A 20,447-nucleotide genomic window follows, 5' to 3' on the forward strand; every position below is an offset into this window, starting at 1 on the left:
CAATCGATAAACGCTTATTGCGATTTTGTTTACCAAAAATAGGTAGAAGAATACGCATCGGCCTAAACTGGGGAAAAAAATAATTTTTATATATGTTTTTGGGGGATATTTATTATAGCAAAAAGTAAAAAATATTGCATTTTTTTCAAAATTGTCGCTCTATTTTTGTTTATAGCGCAAAAAATAAAAACTGCAGAGGTGATCAAATACCACCAAAAGAAAGCTCTATTTGCGGGGGGAAAAAAGACGCCGATTTTGTTTGGGAGCCACGTCGCACGACCGCGCAATTGTCTGTTAAAACGACGCAGTGCCGAATCGCAAAACCTGGCCTGGGCATTTAGCTGCAAAATGGTCCGGGGCTTAAGTGGTTAAATTACATTTTCTTTCATGCCCGAAAAATGAGCGTGTGTACGCGGCATAAGATTTTGAAGCAATGTGAAAGCTTTTTGGTCGTAAATAAAAAAGATATTTAAAGAGAAAAGACAGACAGATTGAATTGCCTCCAAGAAAGGACAGCCAGCAATTATTGCTACTCACCAGAAGAGAGTGAGGGGGTCACCCGATCCTAAATATCTCAACCGGTGTTTATTTCGAGAACTTCGGAATTCCGTAGAGTTTTCTCCAGATCCATTATTATTACTTTTTTATGCTACAAAATGCTGACGGACACCTGCTTTGTGTACAACTTAAAAACATTCCATAGATTTACTAATATGCCCCCCCTCCCCCCAGGGTACTTGTAAAGGACTAGCGCCTCAGAGAAAAGCTTTGATGGCTTTTTCCTCTCAGAAAATCTTTGTGGTGACTACGTTTGGCCATGGGGACAGCCAAAGACCACGAGACTCCTTGGACAGCCGGGGAAGACGCAAGGCAAAGGAGTGAGAATAAAGATGAGGGGAAGAGTTTATGAGGAGTGAGATCCCTTATGTCCCACCACAACCCTCTCTCACCTTGTCCTCCTCTCTGACCGCCTATGTCGTGTCTTCCACCCAGTGTCTCTTCTCACCCCTCAGAAGCCCACACAACAGCTGTGACCTCGCCATGCACAGACAGGGAGACACACAGCTCTAGGAGGGTAGGGTGAGGGGAGGAGGAGAGGTGGGGGCCCCTGTCTTATCACAGCTGACAAGGCGAGAGGGGCCCCCTTTATCACTGTACAGAAAGAAAAACAAAAAATTCGCCAAAAACGAATTTCACGTTTAAAAAGCCAGATCTCCCAATTATCTAAAACAAAACTACGACTCTTATGCCGCGTACACACCATCACTTTATGTGATGAAAAAAAACGACATTTTCTGTGAAGTAAAAAATGACGTTTTTGAAACTTCAACTTTCAAAGACGAAGTTGCCTACACACCATCGTTTTTCTCACAATGTTCTAGCAAAGCGAGGTTATGTTCTCACCACTTTTTCCATTGAAGCTTGCTTCATAAGTAGCTTCTGGGCATGCGCGGGTGAAAAAACGTCGTCAGCAAAGCGAGGTTATGTTCTCACCACTTTTTCCATTGAAGCTTGCTTCATAAGTAGCTTCTGGGCATGCGCGGGTGAAAAAAACGTCGTCAGCAAAGCGAGGTTACGTTCTCACCACTTTTTCCATTGAAGCTTGCTTCATAAGTAGCTTCTGGGCATGCGCGGGTGAAAAAACTTCGTTTTTTACTACACACGGTCAATTTCTGTGAAGTAAAAGTTGACGTTTTGAAAAACGACACATAAAATTGAAGCATGCTTCAATTTTTTTTGGTCGTTTTTTACAAGACATAAAACGACGTTTTCCCCCACACACAGTCAATTAAAGTGACGTTTTTAAAAACGTCATTTTTTTTCATCACATAAAGTGATGGTGTGTACGCGGCATTATGCTGCGTACAGACGGTCGTTTTTTTGTGATGAAAAAAAACGACGTTTTAAAAAACGTCATTTAAAATGATCGTGTGTGGGGCAAAACGTCGTTTTATGTCTTCAAAAAAACGACAATTTTTTTTTTTCGAACATGCTTGAATTTTTTGTGTCGTTTTTCAAAACGTTGTTTTTTGTTTCACAGAAATTGACCGTGTGTAGCAAAAAACTACGTTTTTAAACCCGCGCATGCCCAGAAGCTAGTTATGAAGCGAGCTTCAATGGAAAAGAGTGGTGAACGTAACCTCGCTTTGCTTGAGCATTGTGAAAAAAAACGATGGTGTGTAGGCAACGTCGTTTTTGAAAAATGAAGTTTCAAAAACGTCGTTTTATTTCATGATTTAAAACGTCGTTTTTTTTTTCATCACAAAAAACGACCGTCTGTACGCGGCATCACTATGACCAAAATTTGGACAGTTTTGTGTCCTCCAAAATTTCCAAGACAGGAAAGAATAACTTTTTTTACTTTCTTTTTATTAAAAAAAAATACTTTTTTTATGGCAAGTTTTTAGGAAAAGGACACTTGTCACCCCCCTCCCCTCCCAATTTTTAAGTGCTTAGTGGAATACACATATTTAATCGGTTAAGACCCGGACCAATATGCAGGTTAAGGACCTGGCCCCTTTTTGCGTTGCTTTAACTGACAATTGCGCGGTCGTGCGACGTGGCTCCCAAACAAAATTGGCGTCCTTTTTTTCCCACAAATATACCTTTCTTTTGGTGGTATTTGACCACCTCTGCGGTTTTTATTTTTTTGCGCTATAAACAAAGATAGGGCGACAAATTTTGAAAAAAATTCCATATTTTTTACTTTTTGCTATAATAAATATCCCCCAAAAAAATTTTTTTTTCCTCAGTTTAGGCCGATACGTATTCTTCTACTTATTTTTGGTAAAAAAAAAAAAAAAAAAATGTTTATTGATTGGTTTGCGCAAAATTTATAGCGTTTACAAAATAGGGGATAGTTTTATGGCATTTTTATTAATAATTATTTTTTTACTACTAATGACGGCGATCAGCGATTTTTTTCGTGACTGCGACATTATGTAGGACACATCGGACACTTTTGACACATTTTTGGGACCATTGTCATTTTCACAGCGAAAAGTGCTATACAAATGCACTGCTTACTGTGAAAATGACAATGGCAGTGAAGGGGTTAACCACTAGGGGGCGCTTTAGGGGTTAAGTGTGACCTCATGTGTGTTTCTAACTGTAGGGGGGCGGGGCTGGATGTGTGGATGTGTGTGATCGTCGTTCCCTATATCAGGGAACAGACGATCACTGACATTGCCACAGAGAAGAACAGGCAAGGTTTGTTTACACACACCTCTCCCCGTTCTTCAGCTCCTGTGACCCCGATTGTGGGACACCCGCAATAGCGCCAACAGTTTACGCAGCGCTTTACAATGTATAGGGGGGACAGCACAATTACAGTACAGTTCAATACAGAAGGTACAGGAGGGCCCTACATTCTAAAGGGATTGGGGGGGGGGGGGGGTACATAAAGGTAATAGCTGCAGAAAATTATTTGATGGGGTGATGGGGAGTTGTATATATATACACACATACACACAATATATATATATTTTTTTATAATAATCCTACTACTACTACTACAGGTACATATGATATATATATATATATATATATATATATATATATATACACACACACACATACACACAATGGGGTAGATTCAGGTAGCTTTTACGGCGGCGTATCTCCAGATACGCCGCCGTAATTTGAAATCTGCGCCGGCGTATCGTTACGCCGATTCTTAAAGGCAGATACGCTAAAAAAATAGGCTTCCTCCCCGACGTAACTTGAATGCGGCGGCGTATAATTGTGTGCAATATTACGTTGGCCGCTAGGGGCGCTTCCGTTGTTTTCGGCGTAGAATATGCAAATTACCTAGATACGCCGATTCACAAACGTACGTACGGCCGGCGCAATTTATTTACGTCGTTTACGTTAGGCTTTTCCGGCGTAAGGTTGCTCCTGCTATTGGGTGGCGCAGCCAATGTTAAGTGTGGACGTCGTTCCCGCTTCAAAATTTTAATTTATTACGTCGTTCGCGTAAGTCGTTCGCGAATAGGGCTGGATGTAATTTACGTTCACGTCGAAAGCAATGACGATTTGCGTCGGAATTTTGAGCATGCGCACTGGGATTTTTCCACAAACGGCGCATGTGCCATTGGTAAAAAACGTAATATACGCAGGGTCAACCTAATTTAAATAAAACACGCCCCCCTCAACATCATTTGACTGAGGCGCGCTTACGCCGGCCCCATTTACGCTACGCCGCCGTAAGTTAGGAGGCAAGTGCTTTGTGAATACAGCACTTGCCTCTCAAACTTACGGCGGCGCAGCGTAAAAAGGATACGCCGCGCCGCCGTGAGAAGGTGCGCAGCTACCTGAATCCAGCCCAATATATATATGTATATCGAGGCACATGTGTAAGACTGCGCTGTTGTTTTATAAGCATTCTAATAAATAAATAAATATATATATATATATATTTAATAATAATCCTACTACTACAGGTACATATGATATAGATATATATATATATATATATATATATATATATCTATATATATATATGATAAAAAAATCACACAATATCACTTAAAAATCACCATGTGAATGAAGCCCAGGAGACGGTTTTACATTGTTGCTTGTCCCAGCTATTTCTGAAAAAAATTCCAACTACCTTTACTAAAGTTTACAGCAACGCCAGCTCTGATAACATCTTGCTGAATTTTGTATAATCTGTTCCAGATTAAAAGGCCATGCAACCATCACTCATAGACAGGAAATGGCTTAAAGAGGCTGCAGGAGATCAGCAGCACTATTCACACAGAGCTTAAAAAACAAAAACAAAACAAAAAACACGCACTGGTTGTTAGGGATGCTGGGCTCTTAACGCTGCCTGAGCACAGCAGCGTTAAGGTCCCTCAAAACTGGAGAAATGCATTGGGTAAGTCAGGCAGCCGCAAGGCCCCTGTGAGTGCGAGGCCTAATGCCGCTTACACGCGATCATTTTTCGGCATGTAAAAAAACGAAGTTTTTAAAAAATGTAATTTAAAATGATCGTGTGTGGGCTTCACATCATTTTTCAGGTTCTGAAAATCAACAAAAAAAAATCGAGCATGCTGCATTTTTCAACAACGTTTTAAACGATGTCGTTTTTCAGGTTGTAAAAAATGATCGTGTGTGGGCTAAAACGATGTTAAAAACCAGCGCATGCTCAGAAGCAAGTTATGAGATGGGAGCGCTCGTTCTGGTAAAACTAGCGTTCGTAAAGGAGTAAGCACATTCATCACGCTGTAACAGACAAAAAAGCTCCGTAGCGTAAATGGGGCCGGCGTAAGCGCGCGTAATTCAAATGTGTAAGGGGGGGGGCGTGTTTTATGTTAATGTGTGTTGACCTGACGTGATTGACGTTTTGTACGAACGGCGCATACGCCGTCCGTGTACATATCCCAGTGTGCATTGCTCCAAATGACGTCGCAAGGACGTCATTGGTTTCGACTTGAACGTAAATTACGTCCAGCCCTATTCGCGAACGACTTACGCAAACGACGTAAAAAATTCAAAAATCGAAGCAGGAACGACGTCCATACTTAACATTGAGTGCGCCTCATAGAAGCAGGCACAACGTTACGCCGAAAAAGCCTTACGCAAAAACGTAAAAAACGAACGCTGGCGCACTTACAAAAATATATATGGAAGAACCGGGACGACCGCACTCCAAAAAAAAATGTGTTCCTTTTAATAAAAACTGGTCACAACATGTAAAAAACGAACGCCGGCGCACGTACGTTTGTGAATCGACGTAACTAGGTAATTTGCATATTCTATGCCGAAAACAACGGAAGCGCCACCTAACGGGCAGCGTGAGAATGCACCCTAAGATACGACGGCGTAATAGAATTACGCCAGTCGGATCTTAGGCTAATGTCGGCGTATCTAGCTTTCTGAATACAGAAAGTAGATACGCCGGCACAGCTTTGAATTTACGCGGCGTATCTATGGATATGCCGGCGTAATTCTTTGCTGAATCTAGCCCGTTGTTTTTTTCTAGAGGCTGAAAAACTTTGTTCTTTACAAAAAATGATCGTGTGTACGCGGCATTAGGCGACCGCAATAAATGCCTTTTTAGTGCTTTTTATGCTGCTTTTCCCTGCCATCAGTTCTGGCGTTTAAAGCGGTTGTAAACCGCATAAACTTTTTTTTTTTTTCCCAAACCTGCAATGCAAAAGGCATAATAGGCTAGTATGCACCGCATACTAGCCGATTAGTAAATACTTACCTCGGAACGAGGTGTGTACCACTTACCTGGTCCACGCCGAGCAGGATGTCATCTTGCTCCGGCGTGTCTTCCGGGTATCGCCGCTCCAGCGCTGTGATTCGCTGGAGCGGCGATGACGTCACTCCCGCGCGTGCGCGCGGGAGATTTAAAATTGTCAGGGTCCGGCGGATGCCGGTCCTTCAGCCGTGGATTCCCCCCTGCGCATGCGCCGCCCGCATTGCGGGGGTAATATCTCCTAAACCGTGCAGGTTTAGGAGATATTCTCCTTACCTACAGGTAAGCCTTATTGTAGGCTTACCTGTAGGTAAAAGTCCAAATAGTGGGTTTACAACCACTTTAAGCTTTTTCAGACACCCAATGCCAGGGGTGTCAAAACTTTTTTCAAAGAGGGCCAGATTTGAAGACGTGAACATTCGTGAGGGCCGACCATTTTGCCTGACATTCTTTGAACCATTAAAATTAAATGCAAATGAACTAATACATTGCCCAACTGCCCTTGAGTCTAAGGATGAGCTCCGGGGTGTTATTTGGATATACCTTATTTATTGGTGTATAACACGCACCTTCGCAAGTTTCGGGAATTTTTTTTAAATGAAAGAACTGTGAAACAAAATTAGGGTCAATGCAGCCTCACCATTGCCATGAATGCAGCCTCACCATTGCAGTTGCAGCGATTGCATTCCCTTTAGAAATATTTAACCCTTAGGGAGTATATTAACAAAAATCATAATTACTCATGCGTGGGGGCAGGGGAGTGCTGGGCCGGGGGGCAGGGTGGCAATTGCCTCCCAGGCCACTCTAACTTATTCTGCACTAGGAAGTCGGGCCGGGGTCACGGCCACAGCAGCTCGCCACTAGCTGTTGCATTCTGGGAGTTGTAGTCCACGCTCAAGCTCCCGGTGGGTGGGAAACAGAGCAGCGCAGAGGAAACTACAACTCCCTGGGACCGGATTCTTGGAAGAGGAAGTGCGTGTCAGGGAGTCGGGATGCAGGGCTGGCTGCAACCTAACCCCAGGAGCATTACCCTCCCCAGGAGGCCGTGGCATGCAAGGACCTGCTGAGCTGAGATCACTGAGGTGAGAGACCCTGACACCCCTAGCTGACCCCCCCCCCCCATACACCCCATGTAACCTGCCCCAGTGATCAGGCTGCATTGATGGGCACTGGAGTTGGCTGCACTGATGGGCACTGGTGAGGCTGCATTGAAAAAACAGGTGGGCCATGGATGGTGAGCTCATTCGACGGTTCAATGGGCCACTTGACTGGACTTGCCCCCCATGCCTAAGGCTGTCAGCCCTCGCCTGGCGGGGGGGATACCTAAAACTTTAACTTCTATCTTATCACAAACGTCTGAGAGAATCAGTGATCTGATCACACAAGTAGGAAATTACATTTCTGGGTGCAATCTATACGGCTGCAGGTCTCTACATTGCATGAAATGGAACCTTATTATTATTGGGCCAGATTCAAGAAGCAATTGCGCCCGTGTAACCATAGGTTACACGGCGCAATTGCTTACTTGCTCCGGCGTAGCGAATGCTCCTGATTCAGGAACATCGATACGCCGACTGCAGCCTAAAATCTGCGCGGCATAAGGCTCTTATGCCATGCTGATTTTAGGCTGCATTCTAGCGAAAACCGCTAGGGGGCGCTCCCATTGTGATCTGTGTATAGTATGCAAATTGCATACTAACACCGATTCACAAACTTCCGCTGGCCCTGCGTACGCAAATTACGTAATTTGCGTATGTCGGGTTTCGCGCAACGTTACACATCCTAATAGCAGGCGCAGCCAATGCTATAGGATGGCCACGTTCCCGCATCGCAACGTTCAAATTTTACGTAGTTTGCGTAAGTGGATCGTGAATGGCGCTGGACGCCATTCACGTTCACTTTGAAGCAAATGACGTCCTTGCGACGTCATTTGCCGCAATGCACGTCGGGAAAGTTTCCCGACGGAGCATGCGCTCTACGCTCGGCGCGGGAGCGCGCCTAATTTAAATGATTCCCGCCCCCGGCGGGATCATTTACATTAGGCGCCCGTACGTCGGGCAAGTTAACACAGCGCCCCCACAATTTACAGAGCTTCTGCTCCGTGAATCGCGGGCAGCGCAGAAAATTTGCGCGGGCGCAGGGCAAAAACGCTGCCCTGTGCCTGCGTAAGAAAGGTGCAGATTCTTACTGAATCTGGGCCACTATTTTTTAGAAAATGACAGCAACTTCAGAATAAAATAAAAAGTGGACTTTAAATAACATTAAAATAAAAAAATGGCTTTTGTAGCAATTTAAAATGTTATATTTATTCTACTTTAACACAAAAAATTAGTTCTCCTTGAAGACTTGTTCAAGCTTGCATGCAATTTTTTGTGATAAAAAACTGATAATAATAAATCAATACCAAACCACAACACGAGGAGGAGAAAAAAAAAAGAAAGAAGAAAAAAAAAAAAGGGGAGGGGTGTATGGGGTCAGGCCAATGCAATGGGTCCCCAAGTTCCTCTGAATCAGATTTAGCCCTATTGGGCGAGTTTATTCTGTTCGGTTGTTTCATCTGTTACTAGTTTAGTAAACACCATAAATCACGTTATATTATTCTAGTAAAAAGTCCTCAGATATGTTCATGTAAACAGCGCAGTTTTCTTTCCCTTTGAAGTCCTTATTTTATTATTGTGTACAGATCCGTTTTTCCTGGAAAATTAACCCACGTGCGGATAGTTTACTTGCTGGAACAAACTGAAACATTATTATCCAAGAGGTCAAATACAAAAGGAGATTTGTTTGTTTTCCCTGGAAAATAACTTTTGCTATTATTGTGAATTAAAGGGGAACTCTTGTTATCCTCTGGACTCTCAACAATATGAATGAGAAATATGTTAACATATATCTCCATCCAGGGCCGGATTTGCTCTCCCTGCCGCCCCAAGGCCAGGTTCCGCAATGCACCCCCTCCCTGCCAACCGAAACCCCCCCCCCCCAAATCAACGGAGAATGGGCGGCACGGTTAGTTCAATTTTTTTTACTTTTTTATCACTTTTTTTTTGTAGCTTGTCGCTTACATTTTTTTAATTTTTGTATAATTTTCTTATTATTTTCCTTATTATTTTTCTTATTCTTTACATTTTTATTTTATTCATTTAATTATTATTTCTTATTATTTATTTATTTTTTATCAATTTTTTTTCACTTAACTTTTTTGCTATCACACAGGAGAAAACAATTCCCTGTGTGATAGCAATTGGAGGTGACAGGTTCTCTTTATTGACCCTGTCACCTCCAAAACAGGAGTCCTAGCACTGTGCTAGAACTCCTGTCACAGCTGAGATGAGAAGAGCACAGCTCTCCCCTCTCACTGTGTACATCGGCAGCAGGAACAGGAGACAGAGTCCCGAAGACATGCACTGTCATGTATGTTTACTATTATGTATACATTCAAAATCGCATGCTCTGCTATGTGTTTTAGACAAATAAACGCATCCATATTACACTGTCTTATCTTTGAGTTCTTTCATGCATACCTCATTTAAAGTCCCAAACCCCTCTTCCTTTCTACATATAACAGGGATGGAGATATATGTTAATATATTTCTCATTTAAAGTCCCAAAACTTTTTTTCTCGACCACAGAGAGGAGAGGCAGAGCCAGGAGAGACTGTGGACCACAGAGAGGAGAGGCAGAGCCAGGAGAGACTGTGGACCCTCGAGAGAAAAGACAGATCCAGGGGAGACTGTGGACGACGGAGAGAAGAGGCAGAACCAGGGGAGACTGTGGACCACAGAGAGGAGAGGCAGAGCCAGGAGAGACTGTGGACCCTCGAGAGAAAAGACAGATCCAGGGGAGACTGTGGACGACGGAGAGAAGAGGCAGAACCAGGGGAGACTGTGGACCACAGAGAGAAAAGACAGATCCAGGGGAGACTGTGGACCATAGAGAGAAGATGCAGAGCCAAGGGAGACTGTGGACCACAGAAAGAAAAGGCAGATCCAGGGGAGACTGTGGACGACGGAGAGAAGAGGCAGAACCAGGGGAGACTGTGGACCACAGAGAGAAAAGACAGATCCAGGGGAGACTGTGGACCATAGAGAGAAGATGCAGAGCCAAGGGAGACTGTGGACCACAGAAAGAAAAGGCAGATCCAGGGGAGACTGTGGACGACGGAGAGAAGAGGCAGAGCCAGGGGAGACTGGATCACAGAGAGAAAAGGCAGAGCCAGGGGAATCTGTGGACCACGGAGAGAAAAGGCAGAGCCAGGGGAATCTGTGGACCACGGAGAGAAAAGGCAGAGCCAGGGGAATCTGTGGACCACGGAGAGAAAAGGCAGAGCAGGGAAATCTGTGGACTACGGAGAGAAGGGGCAGAGCCAGGGAAGACTGTGGACCATGGAGAGAAGATGCAGAGCCAAAGGTGACTGTGGACCACGAAGAGAAAAGGCAGATACAGGGGAGACTGTGGACTACGGAGAGAAGGGGTAGAGCCAGGGGAGACTGTGGACTATGGAGAGAAGGGGTAGAGCCAGGGGAGACTGTGGACTACGGAGAGAAAAGGCAGATACAGGGGAGACTGTGGACCATGGAGAGAAGAGGCAGAGCCAGGAGAGACTGTGGACCATGGAGAGAAGAGGCAGAGCCAGGGGAGAATGTGGACCACGAAGAGAAAAGGCAGAGCCAGGGGAGACTGTGGACCACGGAGAGAAGAGGCAGAGCCAGGGGAGACTGTGGACCACGGAGAGAAGAGGCAGAGCCAGGAGAGACTGTGGACCACGGAGAAAAGAGGCAGAGCCAGGAGAGACTGTGGACCATAGAGACAAGATGCAGAGCCAAGGGAGACTGTGGATCACGGAGAGAAGAGGCAAAGCCAGGGGAGATAGTGGACCACGGAGAGAAGAGGCAGAGCCAGGGGAGACTGTGGACCACGGAGAGAAGAGGCAGAGCCAGGGGAGACTGTGGACCACGGAGAGAAGAGGCAGAGCCAGGGGAGACTGTGGACCACGGAGAGAAGAGGCAGAGCAGGGGTTAGGGTTGCCACCTCACCCATTTAAACCTAAACACATCTTAATTACACATGTTCTGCAGCTGGTTAAGGTGGTAATTAAAATTCACTTGGTGGCCTTATCCACAATAAATTAGAACCTGTGTAAATGACTATGTGTTTGGGTTTAAAGGGATGAGGTGGCAACCCTAGCAGGGGTAGACAGTGGACCTTGGAGAACAAAGGTAGACAGTGGACGGTGGAGAGAAGAGGCAGAGCAGGGGTAGACAGTGGACCTTGGAGAACAAAGGTAGACAGTGGGCGGTGGAGAGAAGAGGCAGAGCAGGGGTAGACAGTGGACCATGAAGAGAACAGTAAGAGAAGAGGCAAAGCAGGGGTAAACCATAGACCATACAGAGCAGAGGTAGACAGTGGAGTATGGAGATAATAGGTGGAGCCATAGAAGACGGTGGACTGTGGAAAGAATGGGTGGAGCCATAGAAATCGGTGGACTGTGGAGAGAGTGGGTGGAGCCATAGAAGACGGTGGACAGTGGAGAAAGTGGGTGGAGCCATAGAAATCGGTGGACTGTGGAGAGAGTGGGTGGAGCCATAGAAATCGGTGGACTGTGGAGAGAGTGGGTGGAGCCATAGAAGACGGTGGACTGTGGAGAGAGTGGGTGGAGCCATAGAAGACGGTGGACTGTGGAGAGAGTGGGTGGAGCCATAGAAGACGGTGGACTTTGGAGAGAGTGGGTGGAGCCATAGAAGACGGTGGACTGTGGAGAGAAGGGGTGGAGCCATAGAAGACGGTGGACTGTGGAGAGTGTGGGTGGAGCCATAGAAGACGGTGGACTGTGGAGAGAATAGGCGGAGCCAGTGGAGACCAGCGGAGTGGCGTTTTGAAGAGACAACAGGAATTCTTCCCAGAACCACCCCAGTACCTTTTTGGTCCAAGTAATTTCTGCTGTTGTCAGTCTATAGTGCTGGTACCACTGGCTGTCTATGACAGCTTAAACCCAGTGCCAAGCCCAGAAGCTGAAATATACAGTTCCAATCAAGCTACCCAGTGCTCCATAGGAGCGCTTGTAGCGACCACATTGTGTTTACGTAGGAAGAATGTGACGTTACAGTTACTTAACTGTGCAGCGCCTTCCTTCAGCATTACATTTTTATAGTGTTTATATGGGGGGAGATAAATACACTATATTGTCAAAAGTATTGGGACACATGCCTTTACACGCACATGAACTTTAATGGCATCCTAGTCTTCGCCTGTGCGTGCAAAGGCAGGTGTCTCAATACTTTTGGTGATATAGTAATAGTATATTTATCTATAATGTATAAAATATTCTGGTGTCCGTTTCAATACCCTTTAACTTTCAAACTTTCCTTGATTGAGAATTAAAGGGTTTTGAAATGGACACCTGGGCCCGGATTCAGATAGGAGATACGACGGCGTATCTCTGAGTGCGGGCCGTCGTATCTCTGCGCCTGATTCAGAGAATCAGTTACGCATAGATTTCCCTAAGATCCGACTGGTGTAATTGTCTTACACCGTCGTATCTTAGGCTGCATATTCACGCTGGCCGCTAGGTGGCGCTTCCGTATAGTTACGCGAGGAATATGCTAATTAGGTATTTACGCCGATTCAGAAACGTACAACCCGCCGGCGCATTTTATTACGTCGTTTACGTTAGGCTTTTTTCGGCGTATAGTTACCCCTGCTATATGAGGCGTAGCTAATGTTAAGTATGGACGTCGTTCCCGCGCCGAGTTTTGAAAATTTTACGGCGTTTGCGTAAGTCGTTCGCGAATAGGGCTGGACGTCATTTACGTCCATGTCGAATCCAATACGTCTTTGCGGCGTACTTTGGAGCAATGCACACTGGGATATTTCACGGACGGCGCATGCGCCATTAAAAAAAAACGTCAAAAACGCGGGGTCATCTTAAATTTAAATAAAACACGCCCACAACATCCCCATTTGAATTAGGCGGGCTTACGCCGCCACCCATACGTTACGCCGCCGTAACTAAGGGCGCAAGTTCTTTCTGCATACGGAATTTGCACCCAAAGTTACAGCGGCGTAACGTATCTAAGATACGTTACGCCCGCAGAAAGATGCGCTCATCTTTCTGAATCCGGGCCCAGAACTCCTTTCCCCCCCCCGGACTTTCTCTCGTATCGAATAAATCAGGACCAGGCGCCTTGCCCAATGCCCAGTCATGGAGCCACGCACATTGGTCGTTTTTTTTTTACGGTGTGCGATTCCCTCTCGGCTTTGCCAGCCTCTGACCCAGGTTACCCCCCTCGGCTGCTCGGGCTCTCTCTGACAGCTCTGGCCAGGGGGGTGATAAATGGAGAGAGGTCTGGGAGGAAGGCACATCCTGCAGCTGTCTCTCCTGTCTATTTCTGGCAGCCTTCACAGATAACATTTCAATAAACATGCATATATATACACTGGCGCTGCCGTATACGCCTGGCTGCCCGGGGGGGTGCGGACCTTGTCGTCGTGTTTTTGTCATTTACATGCGTGTGTCAGGGGAGGAGGAAAAATGCTTCACATTTAAAGACAACGTTTCAGATTTTCCTCATCGTTATTCACTAATTTACCCGCCACTGCTGCTGTGCGTTCATTACCTAAATGGATGGCATTTCGTTTAGTAAAGCACCACAAACATCTACCTTTTTTTTTTAACATAAAAATACTGTCACTATTTTCAGCTTTTTTTATTGCCGATCTCCTCCAGCCACTTCCTGTGTTGGCTGTCCATCATGGCTGTGCACTGGCTTGTGATGACCGTGGACCATGTCTGAGCAATGTGTGTCAGCACTGCCACTGGTCTCCACCAGGGGTGCAGGTGAGGGTGACAACGCAGGAGCACAACTGGGAGACAGTGGTCACCCTATTAAAGGATGTGCCTCATGTAGACTGGAAATGAGTCGTGAATAGGGTTACCACCTGTTCGGGATTCACCCGGACAGTTGGGGTTTGGAATCATGCGTCCGGGTTTTACACTGTCTGAGACCCGGACACATTATTGAGACTGGACTAAGTCTCCCCCTCCCCCCTTTCTCTCTCCTGCCTCTAAGTAAGTAGGCCAAGGTAAATCAGGGTTCTTAGAGCACTCATTACATCAGAGCTCCCCATTTGCACCAGAGGCCACAGTGCTCCCCCTTACATCAGAGTCCTTGCCTTACAGCAGAGCATCCCTTATGTTAGAGTCCCCAGAGTTCTCGCTTACATCAGAGTCCCCAGAGTCCCCCTTACAGTAAAAGGGTAACTCTGGGGATTCATATGTAAAGGGGTAACTCCGTGGACTCTGATGTAAAGGGGTAACTCTGTGGACTCTGATGCAATGGGGTAACTCTGTGGACTCTGATGCAAAGGGGTAACTCTGTGGACTCTGATGCAAAGGGGTAACTCTGTGGACTCTGATGCAAAGGGGTAACTCTGTGGACTCTGATGCAAAGGGGTAACTCTGTGGACTCTGATGTAAAGGGGGAACTCTTGAGATTAACTTCATATGATTAGAAATGTTATTTAATAGCAACATCTATGCATAGTTTATTTATACTAGCAAAAGAAAATTGCTGTGCGACGCTGAAGTGTTCGGGTTTGGCTTGAAGAAAAGGTGGCAACCCTAGTCGTGAAATGATATGAGCACGGTAAGACTATTATAAGAATCTTAGTAATTGGGTTTAGACCTACAAAAAAAATGATATAGTTAATAATATTACTATCTATCTATCTACTGGGCCAGATTCAGGTAGAGAGCGCGTATTTGTGTGCGGGCATAGCGTATCCTATTTACGCTACGCCTCTGCAACTTTGACAGGCAAGTGCAGTATTCACAAAGCACTTGCTCCGTAAGTTGCGGCGGCGTAGCGTAAAAAGGCCGGCGTAAGCCAGCCTAATTCAAATGTGGAAGATGTGGGCGTGTTTTATGTAAATTTATCGTGACCCCACGTAAATGACGCTTTTTCCGAACGGCGCATGCGCCGTCCGTGAAAGTATCCCAGTGCGCATGCTCCAAATGACGCCGCAAAGACTCATTGGTTTCGACGTGAACGTAACTTACGCCCAGCCCCATTCACGGACGACTTACGCAAATGACGTAAAACGTGAAAAATTTGACGCGGTCCCAACGTCCATACTTAACATTGGCTGCGCCTCCTATAGCAGGGGTAACTATACGCCAGAAAAAGCCTAACGTAAACGACGTAAAAAAATGTGCCGGGCAAACGTACTTTTCTGAATTGGCGTATCTACCTAATTTGCATATTCGACGCGTAAATATACGGAAGCGCCACCTAGCGGCCAGCGTAAAATTGCAACTAAGATACAACGGCGTAAGAGACTTATGCCAGTCGGATCTTAGTCAAATCTATGCGTAACTGATTCTAAGAATCAGGCGCATAGATACGACGCCGCACACTCAGAGATACGACGGCGTATCTGGAGATATGCTATTGTATCTCCTACCTGAATCTGGCCCACTGTATCTATATATATCTATCTATCTATAAAAAAAATGTCACTAACGCGCAGAGGTGGCTCTTTAACCACTTAAGCCCCGGACCATTTTGTAGCTAAAAGGACCAGGCCGCTTTTTGCGATTCGGCACTGTGTCGCTTTAACTGACAATTGCGCGGTCGTGCGACGTGGCTCCCAAACAAAATTGGCGTCCTTTTTTTCCCCACAAATTGAGCTTTCTTTTGGTGGTATTTGATCACCTCTGCAGTTTTTAGTTTTTGCGCTATAAACAAAAATAGAGCGACAATTTTGAAAAAAATTCTATGGGCTAGATTCAGAAACAATTTACGCCGGCGTATCTATTGATACGCCGCGTAAATTCAAAGCTGCGCCGGCGTACCTTCTTTCTGTATTCAGAAAGCAAGATACCCCGAAATTAGGCTAAGATCCGACTGGCGTAAGTCTCTTACACCGTCGTATCTTAGGGTGCATATTTACGCTGGCCGCTAGGTGGCGCTTCCGTCGATTTCAGAGTAGAATATGTAAATGAGCTGGATACACCGATTCAGAAACGTACGTGCGCCCGGCGAATTTTTTTTACGTCGTTTGCGTAAGACTTTTTCCGGCGTAACGTTACTCCTGCTATATGAAGCATAGCCAATGTTATGTATGGACGTCGTTCCCGCGTCGAATTTTTAAAATGTTACGTCGTTTGCGAATAGGGCTTTGCGTAAATTACGTTCGAAAGCATTGACTATTTGTGACGTGATTAGGAGCATGCGCACTGGGATACATTCACGGACGGCGCATGCGCCGTTCGTTAGAGACGTCATTTACGTGGGTTCATGTTTTATTTACATAAAACACACCCACCTCTTCTCAATTTGAATTCGGCGCGTTTACGCCGACAGATTTACGCTACGCCGCCGTAACTTAGGGCGCTGGTTCTTTGTGAATCCAGCCCCAGCCTCACTAAGTTGCGGTGGCGTAGCGTATCTGAGATACGCTACGCCCACACAAACTTACGGCGGACTTTCTGAATCTAGCCCTATATTTTTAACTTTTTGCTATAATAAATATACCCCCAAAAATATATATATATAAAAAAAAATCTTTTTCCTCAGTTCAGGCCGATACGTATTCTACATATTTTTGGTAAAAAAAAAAAATCGCAATAAGCGTTTATTGATCGGTTTGAGCAAAAGTTATAGCGTATACAAAATAGGGAATAGTTTTATAGCATTTTTATTATTATTTTTTTTTTTTTACTAGTAATGGCGGTGATCAGCGATTTTTTTTCCTGACTGCGACATTATGGCGGACACATTGGACATTTTTGACACATTTTTGGGACCATTGTCATTTTCACAGTGATCAGTGCTAGAAAAATGCACTGGTTACTGTGAAAATTACACTAGCAGTGAAGGGGTTAACCACTAGGTAGCGCTGTAGGGGTTAAGTGTTCCGTAAGGCGTGATTCTAACTATAGGGGGCGTGGCTTGCTGTGCTCACGGAGACTGCGGCGGGCGCGCGCGCCAGCAACAACCACTTCTTAAGGGGGACGTATATATATACGTCCTTCTGCCTGCCTGTGCCATGCTGCAGACGTATATCTGCGTGCGGCGGGCGGCAAGCGGTTAATTAGGTGGCTGCTTAAGACCTCGTCCTAACAAGGGCCTCGCTGCCGCCCTAATTTGTCTGTGGTTAATCACCAGGATGGCGTGCCACCACCTCCAGTGCTGCCCTGTATTTTTTGTTCCCTACTGTCACCTTGCTGGGTCCCAGATGTTATATTGGCTGCTTATGTCTGATGGGTGACGAGGGTGCCCTAGAAGTGGTGCTGATCACCTGTGTGCTAGATCCTTGCCTCTTTCTGCGGCCATTTTTCTTGCTTGAATATTTTTCCATTTTGGGGATGTGAGTGGGGCCTCATGTCTAAATTTTGCCTCACAAAGCCTAGAGCTGCCTTTGCTAACCCATAGGGTATCATTTTAGGCTGGATTTTGGCATGATGTGCTTTCCTTCGAATTTGTCAAGAACTGCCATGACATGCACTTTGTGCTTCCGTTGGTATAAAAAACAAAACAAAAAAAAAACACACACATTGGTGTTAATACAGCTTTTGAAGAATTTCAATTTTTATGTGTGGAATTCCTCAAAATACTATTACCTGAAATGTTTTTCCTTTACCTTTTAATAGGGTTGGGAAGGGCTAGAACTGCTGTTAGGATTTATTGTTGGCAATAGCAGTGAGGGACCAAAAACAAAAATCTAAAGTTTTGAGTTGTCACTAGGGATGAGCCGAACACCCCCCTGTTCGGTTTGCACCAGAACTTGCGAACACACCAAACGTTTGTGTGAACTTTAGAACCCTATTAAAGTCTATGGGACTCGAACATTTGAAATCTAAAGTGCTAATTTTAAAGGCTAATATGCAATTTGTTGTCCTAAAAAGTGTTTGGGGACCTGGGTCTTGTCCCAGGGGACATGTATCAATGCAAAAAAAAGTTTTAAAAAAGTTTTTCGGGAGCAGTGAATTTAATAATGCTAAAAGTGAAACAATAAAAGTGAAATATTCCTTTACATTTCGTACCTAGGGGGGGTGTAAAGTAAGCATGTGAAATAGCGCATGTTTCCCGTACTTAGAACTGTCTCTGCACAAAGTGTCATTTCTGAAAGTAAAAAAGACATTTAAAACTGACTTGCAACTATAATGAATTGTCGGCTCTGGCAATTCAGAGCGAATTCATTCATAACAAAAAAAAAAAAATAGCGTGGGGGTCCCCCCAAATTCAATTACCAGGCCCTTCAGGTCTGGAATGGATATCAATTTTAAAAAAAAATGACGTGGGGTTCCCCCTAAATATCCATTCCAGACCCTTCAGGTCTTAAGAGGAACCCCAAATTTAAAAAAAAAATGGCGTGGAGTTCCCCCAAAAATCCACACCAGACCCCTTATCCGAGCATGTTAACCTGGCCGGCCGCAGAAAAGAGGGGGGGACAGAGTGCACCCCCCCTCTCCTGAACTGTACCAGGCCACATGCCCTCAACATGGGGAGGATGTCCCCATGTTGATGGGGACAAGGGCCTCATTCCCACAACCCTTGCCCGGTGGTTGTGGGGGTCTGTGGGCGGGGGGGCTTATCAGAATCTGGAAGACCCCTTTAACAAAGGGGACCCCCAGATCCTGGCCCCCCCCTATGTGAATTGGTAATGGGGTACATTGTACCCGTACCATTTCGCGAAGGAAGTGTAAATAGTTGGAAAAAACACACACGCACCGTAGAAAAAAGTCCTTTATTAATAAAAAAAATCCAGCGGTGGTAATCCGCTCGGTCCGGCTCCCTGCTCCAACGTTGTCTGTATCCAGCAACAGGTGATCTCCTCTCCGGTCCAGCGATGAGAAGATCTTCCGGCATCCAGAGCTCCAGAGCACAGCATCGGAGGCCGCCTCTCTCCACCGGACACAGCCCAGCGGAATGACGTGGCTGGAGCTTTGACATTTCTTATATAGGGGAGGCGGGGCCACCCGTCACGTGACCCCCGCACCCTTTGACGCACCTTCTGCTACGTCACTGGGGAAGCCCAGTCTTCCCCCTTGCGTCAGAGGGTGCGGGGTCACGTGACAGTTATAGCACTTTAGATTTCTCCCATAGACTTTAACAGAGTGTTCCGCGGCTTTTCGAATTTGCCGCAAACACCTCAAATTGTTCGTTGTTCGCCGAACAGGCGAACAGGCAATGTTCGAGTCGAACATGAGTTTGACTCAAACTCGAAGCTCATCCCTAGTTGTCACCAGAACAGGAAGAGAAGAGAAATCTTCCAGTTGGGACAACCAAAAAGGCGTTGGCTTTAAAGCACAACTCTTGCCAAAAACAGCCCAAACTCCAGGCATTACCCCTGCAGTCTGTTTTTTTTCCTTCCTGCCACTAGATGTCCTCAGTCTGATGACCAGCACTTCCTCTGAGCCAAGCTCATCTGCTCTCTCCTATCAGAATACTTGTTGGCACACTCCAGATACTTCTCAAGCTTCACCCAACTGGCCTGCTTAGTCCCTAGCTTGACACACAAGGCTGCTCTGCAAGCGTCACCTCTGCTGGTTGGGTCCCTGGCTTGATAACTGATGACATTTCCCAATTCTTCACCATCCCCGGTTAGTGAGAATACTGCTCCGGTACTTGCTTCAGTTACTCACTGTGGTCCCTGGTAATAAGGTGATTGGTCCCTCAGTGGCAACACCTTCCTCTCTACCTCCGACTACGACAGGTTCTCCGACCGGCAGAACCGTCACTTCTGGTTGGACTGCAAGCCACAATCCCAACCCTGTGCTGCTCTCTTGCTTCTGGATAGGCCCTCAGACAGCCTAGCAGCCAAATGTGCCGGGATAGGCCCAATCTCTGGCCTAGCAGCCCGGGCAATACAACACACATGTCCACCCAGACAGCAGTCCAGGTGGCACAAAACACAAATCATCTGACTCCACGCATATGTAGCAACCACCCCAAATCATGGGGCGCTATTTCAAATCTAAGGGATGTCTGGGTCAATACTTGGGCCATTGATTGGGGTCCGTTTTTGCCTCGTGGCCCTCCTGGCGCGAGGTGCATGTTTGTGTGCCCGACTTCGGGGCCATGTTGGCCCAGGGCCGCTTCGCTGTCAAGTAGGCCCAGCTATGCTGGCTGGGGCCTACAATTCAAAAAGGGGATAGCAAGCTGTCTGTCCACGAGGGAGGAAGCTGTCTTAATGAAGGAGACCAGGGGAGGACCTGCCCCGGAGGAGACCGGCAAAG

General features: G+C 45.9%; 1 protein-coding gene across 6 annotated transcripts in view; it reads right to left on the reverse strand.

The window, feature by feature from the left end:
• ACHE (acetylcholinesterase (Cartwright blood group)) overlaps positions 1 to 20,447 on the reverse strand; it is a 194,260-nt gene that overhangs the window by 52,416 nt on the left and 121,397 nt on the right. Inside the window, exon 1 of one of the 6 annotated variants that reach the window (XM_040346675.1) lies at positions 951 to 1,056. The exons of 4 other annotated variants lie outside the window; for them this stretch is intronic. The gene's annotated coding sequence lies outside the window, so the exon portion shown is untranslated. Of the gene's footprint in view, positions 1 to 537; positions 890 to 950; positions 1,057 to 20,447 lie in introns of those variants that run through there. One more of the 6 variants, XM_040346676.1, reaches the window with a different exon arrangement.

This window comes from Rana temporaria, chromosome 3, assembly GCF_905171775.1.
Source record: "Rana temporaria chromosome 3, aRanTem1.1, whole genome shotgun sequence".
NCBI classification, from domain to species: Eukaryota; Metazoa; Chordata; class Amphibia; order Anura; family Ranidae; genus Rana; species Rana temporaria.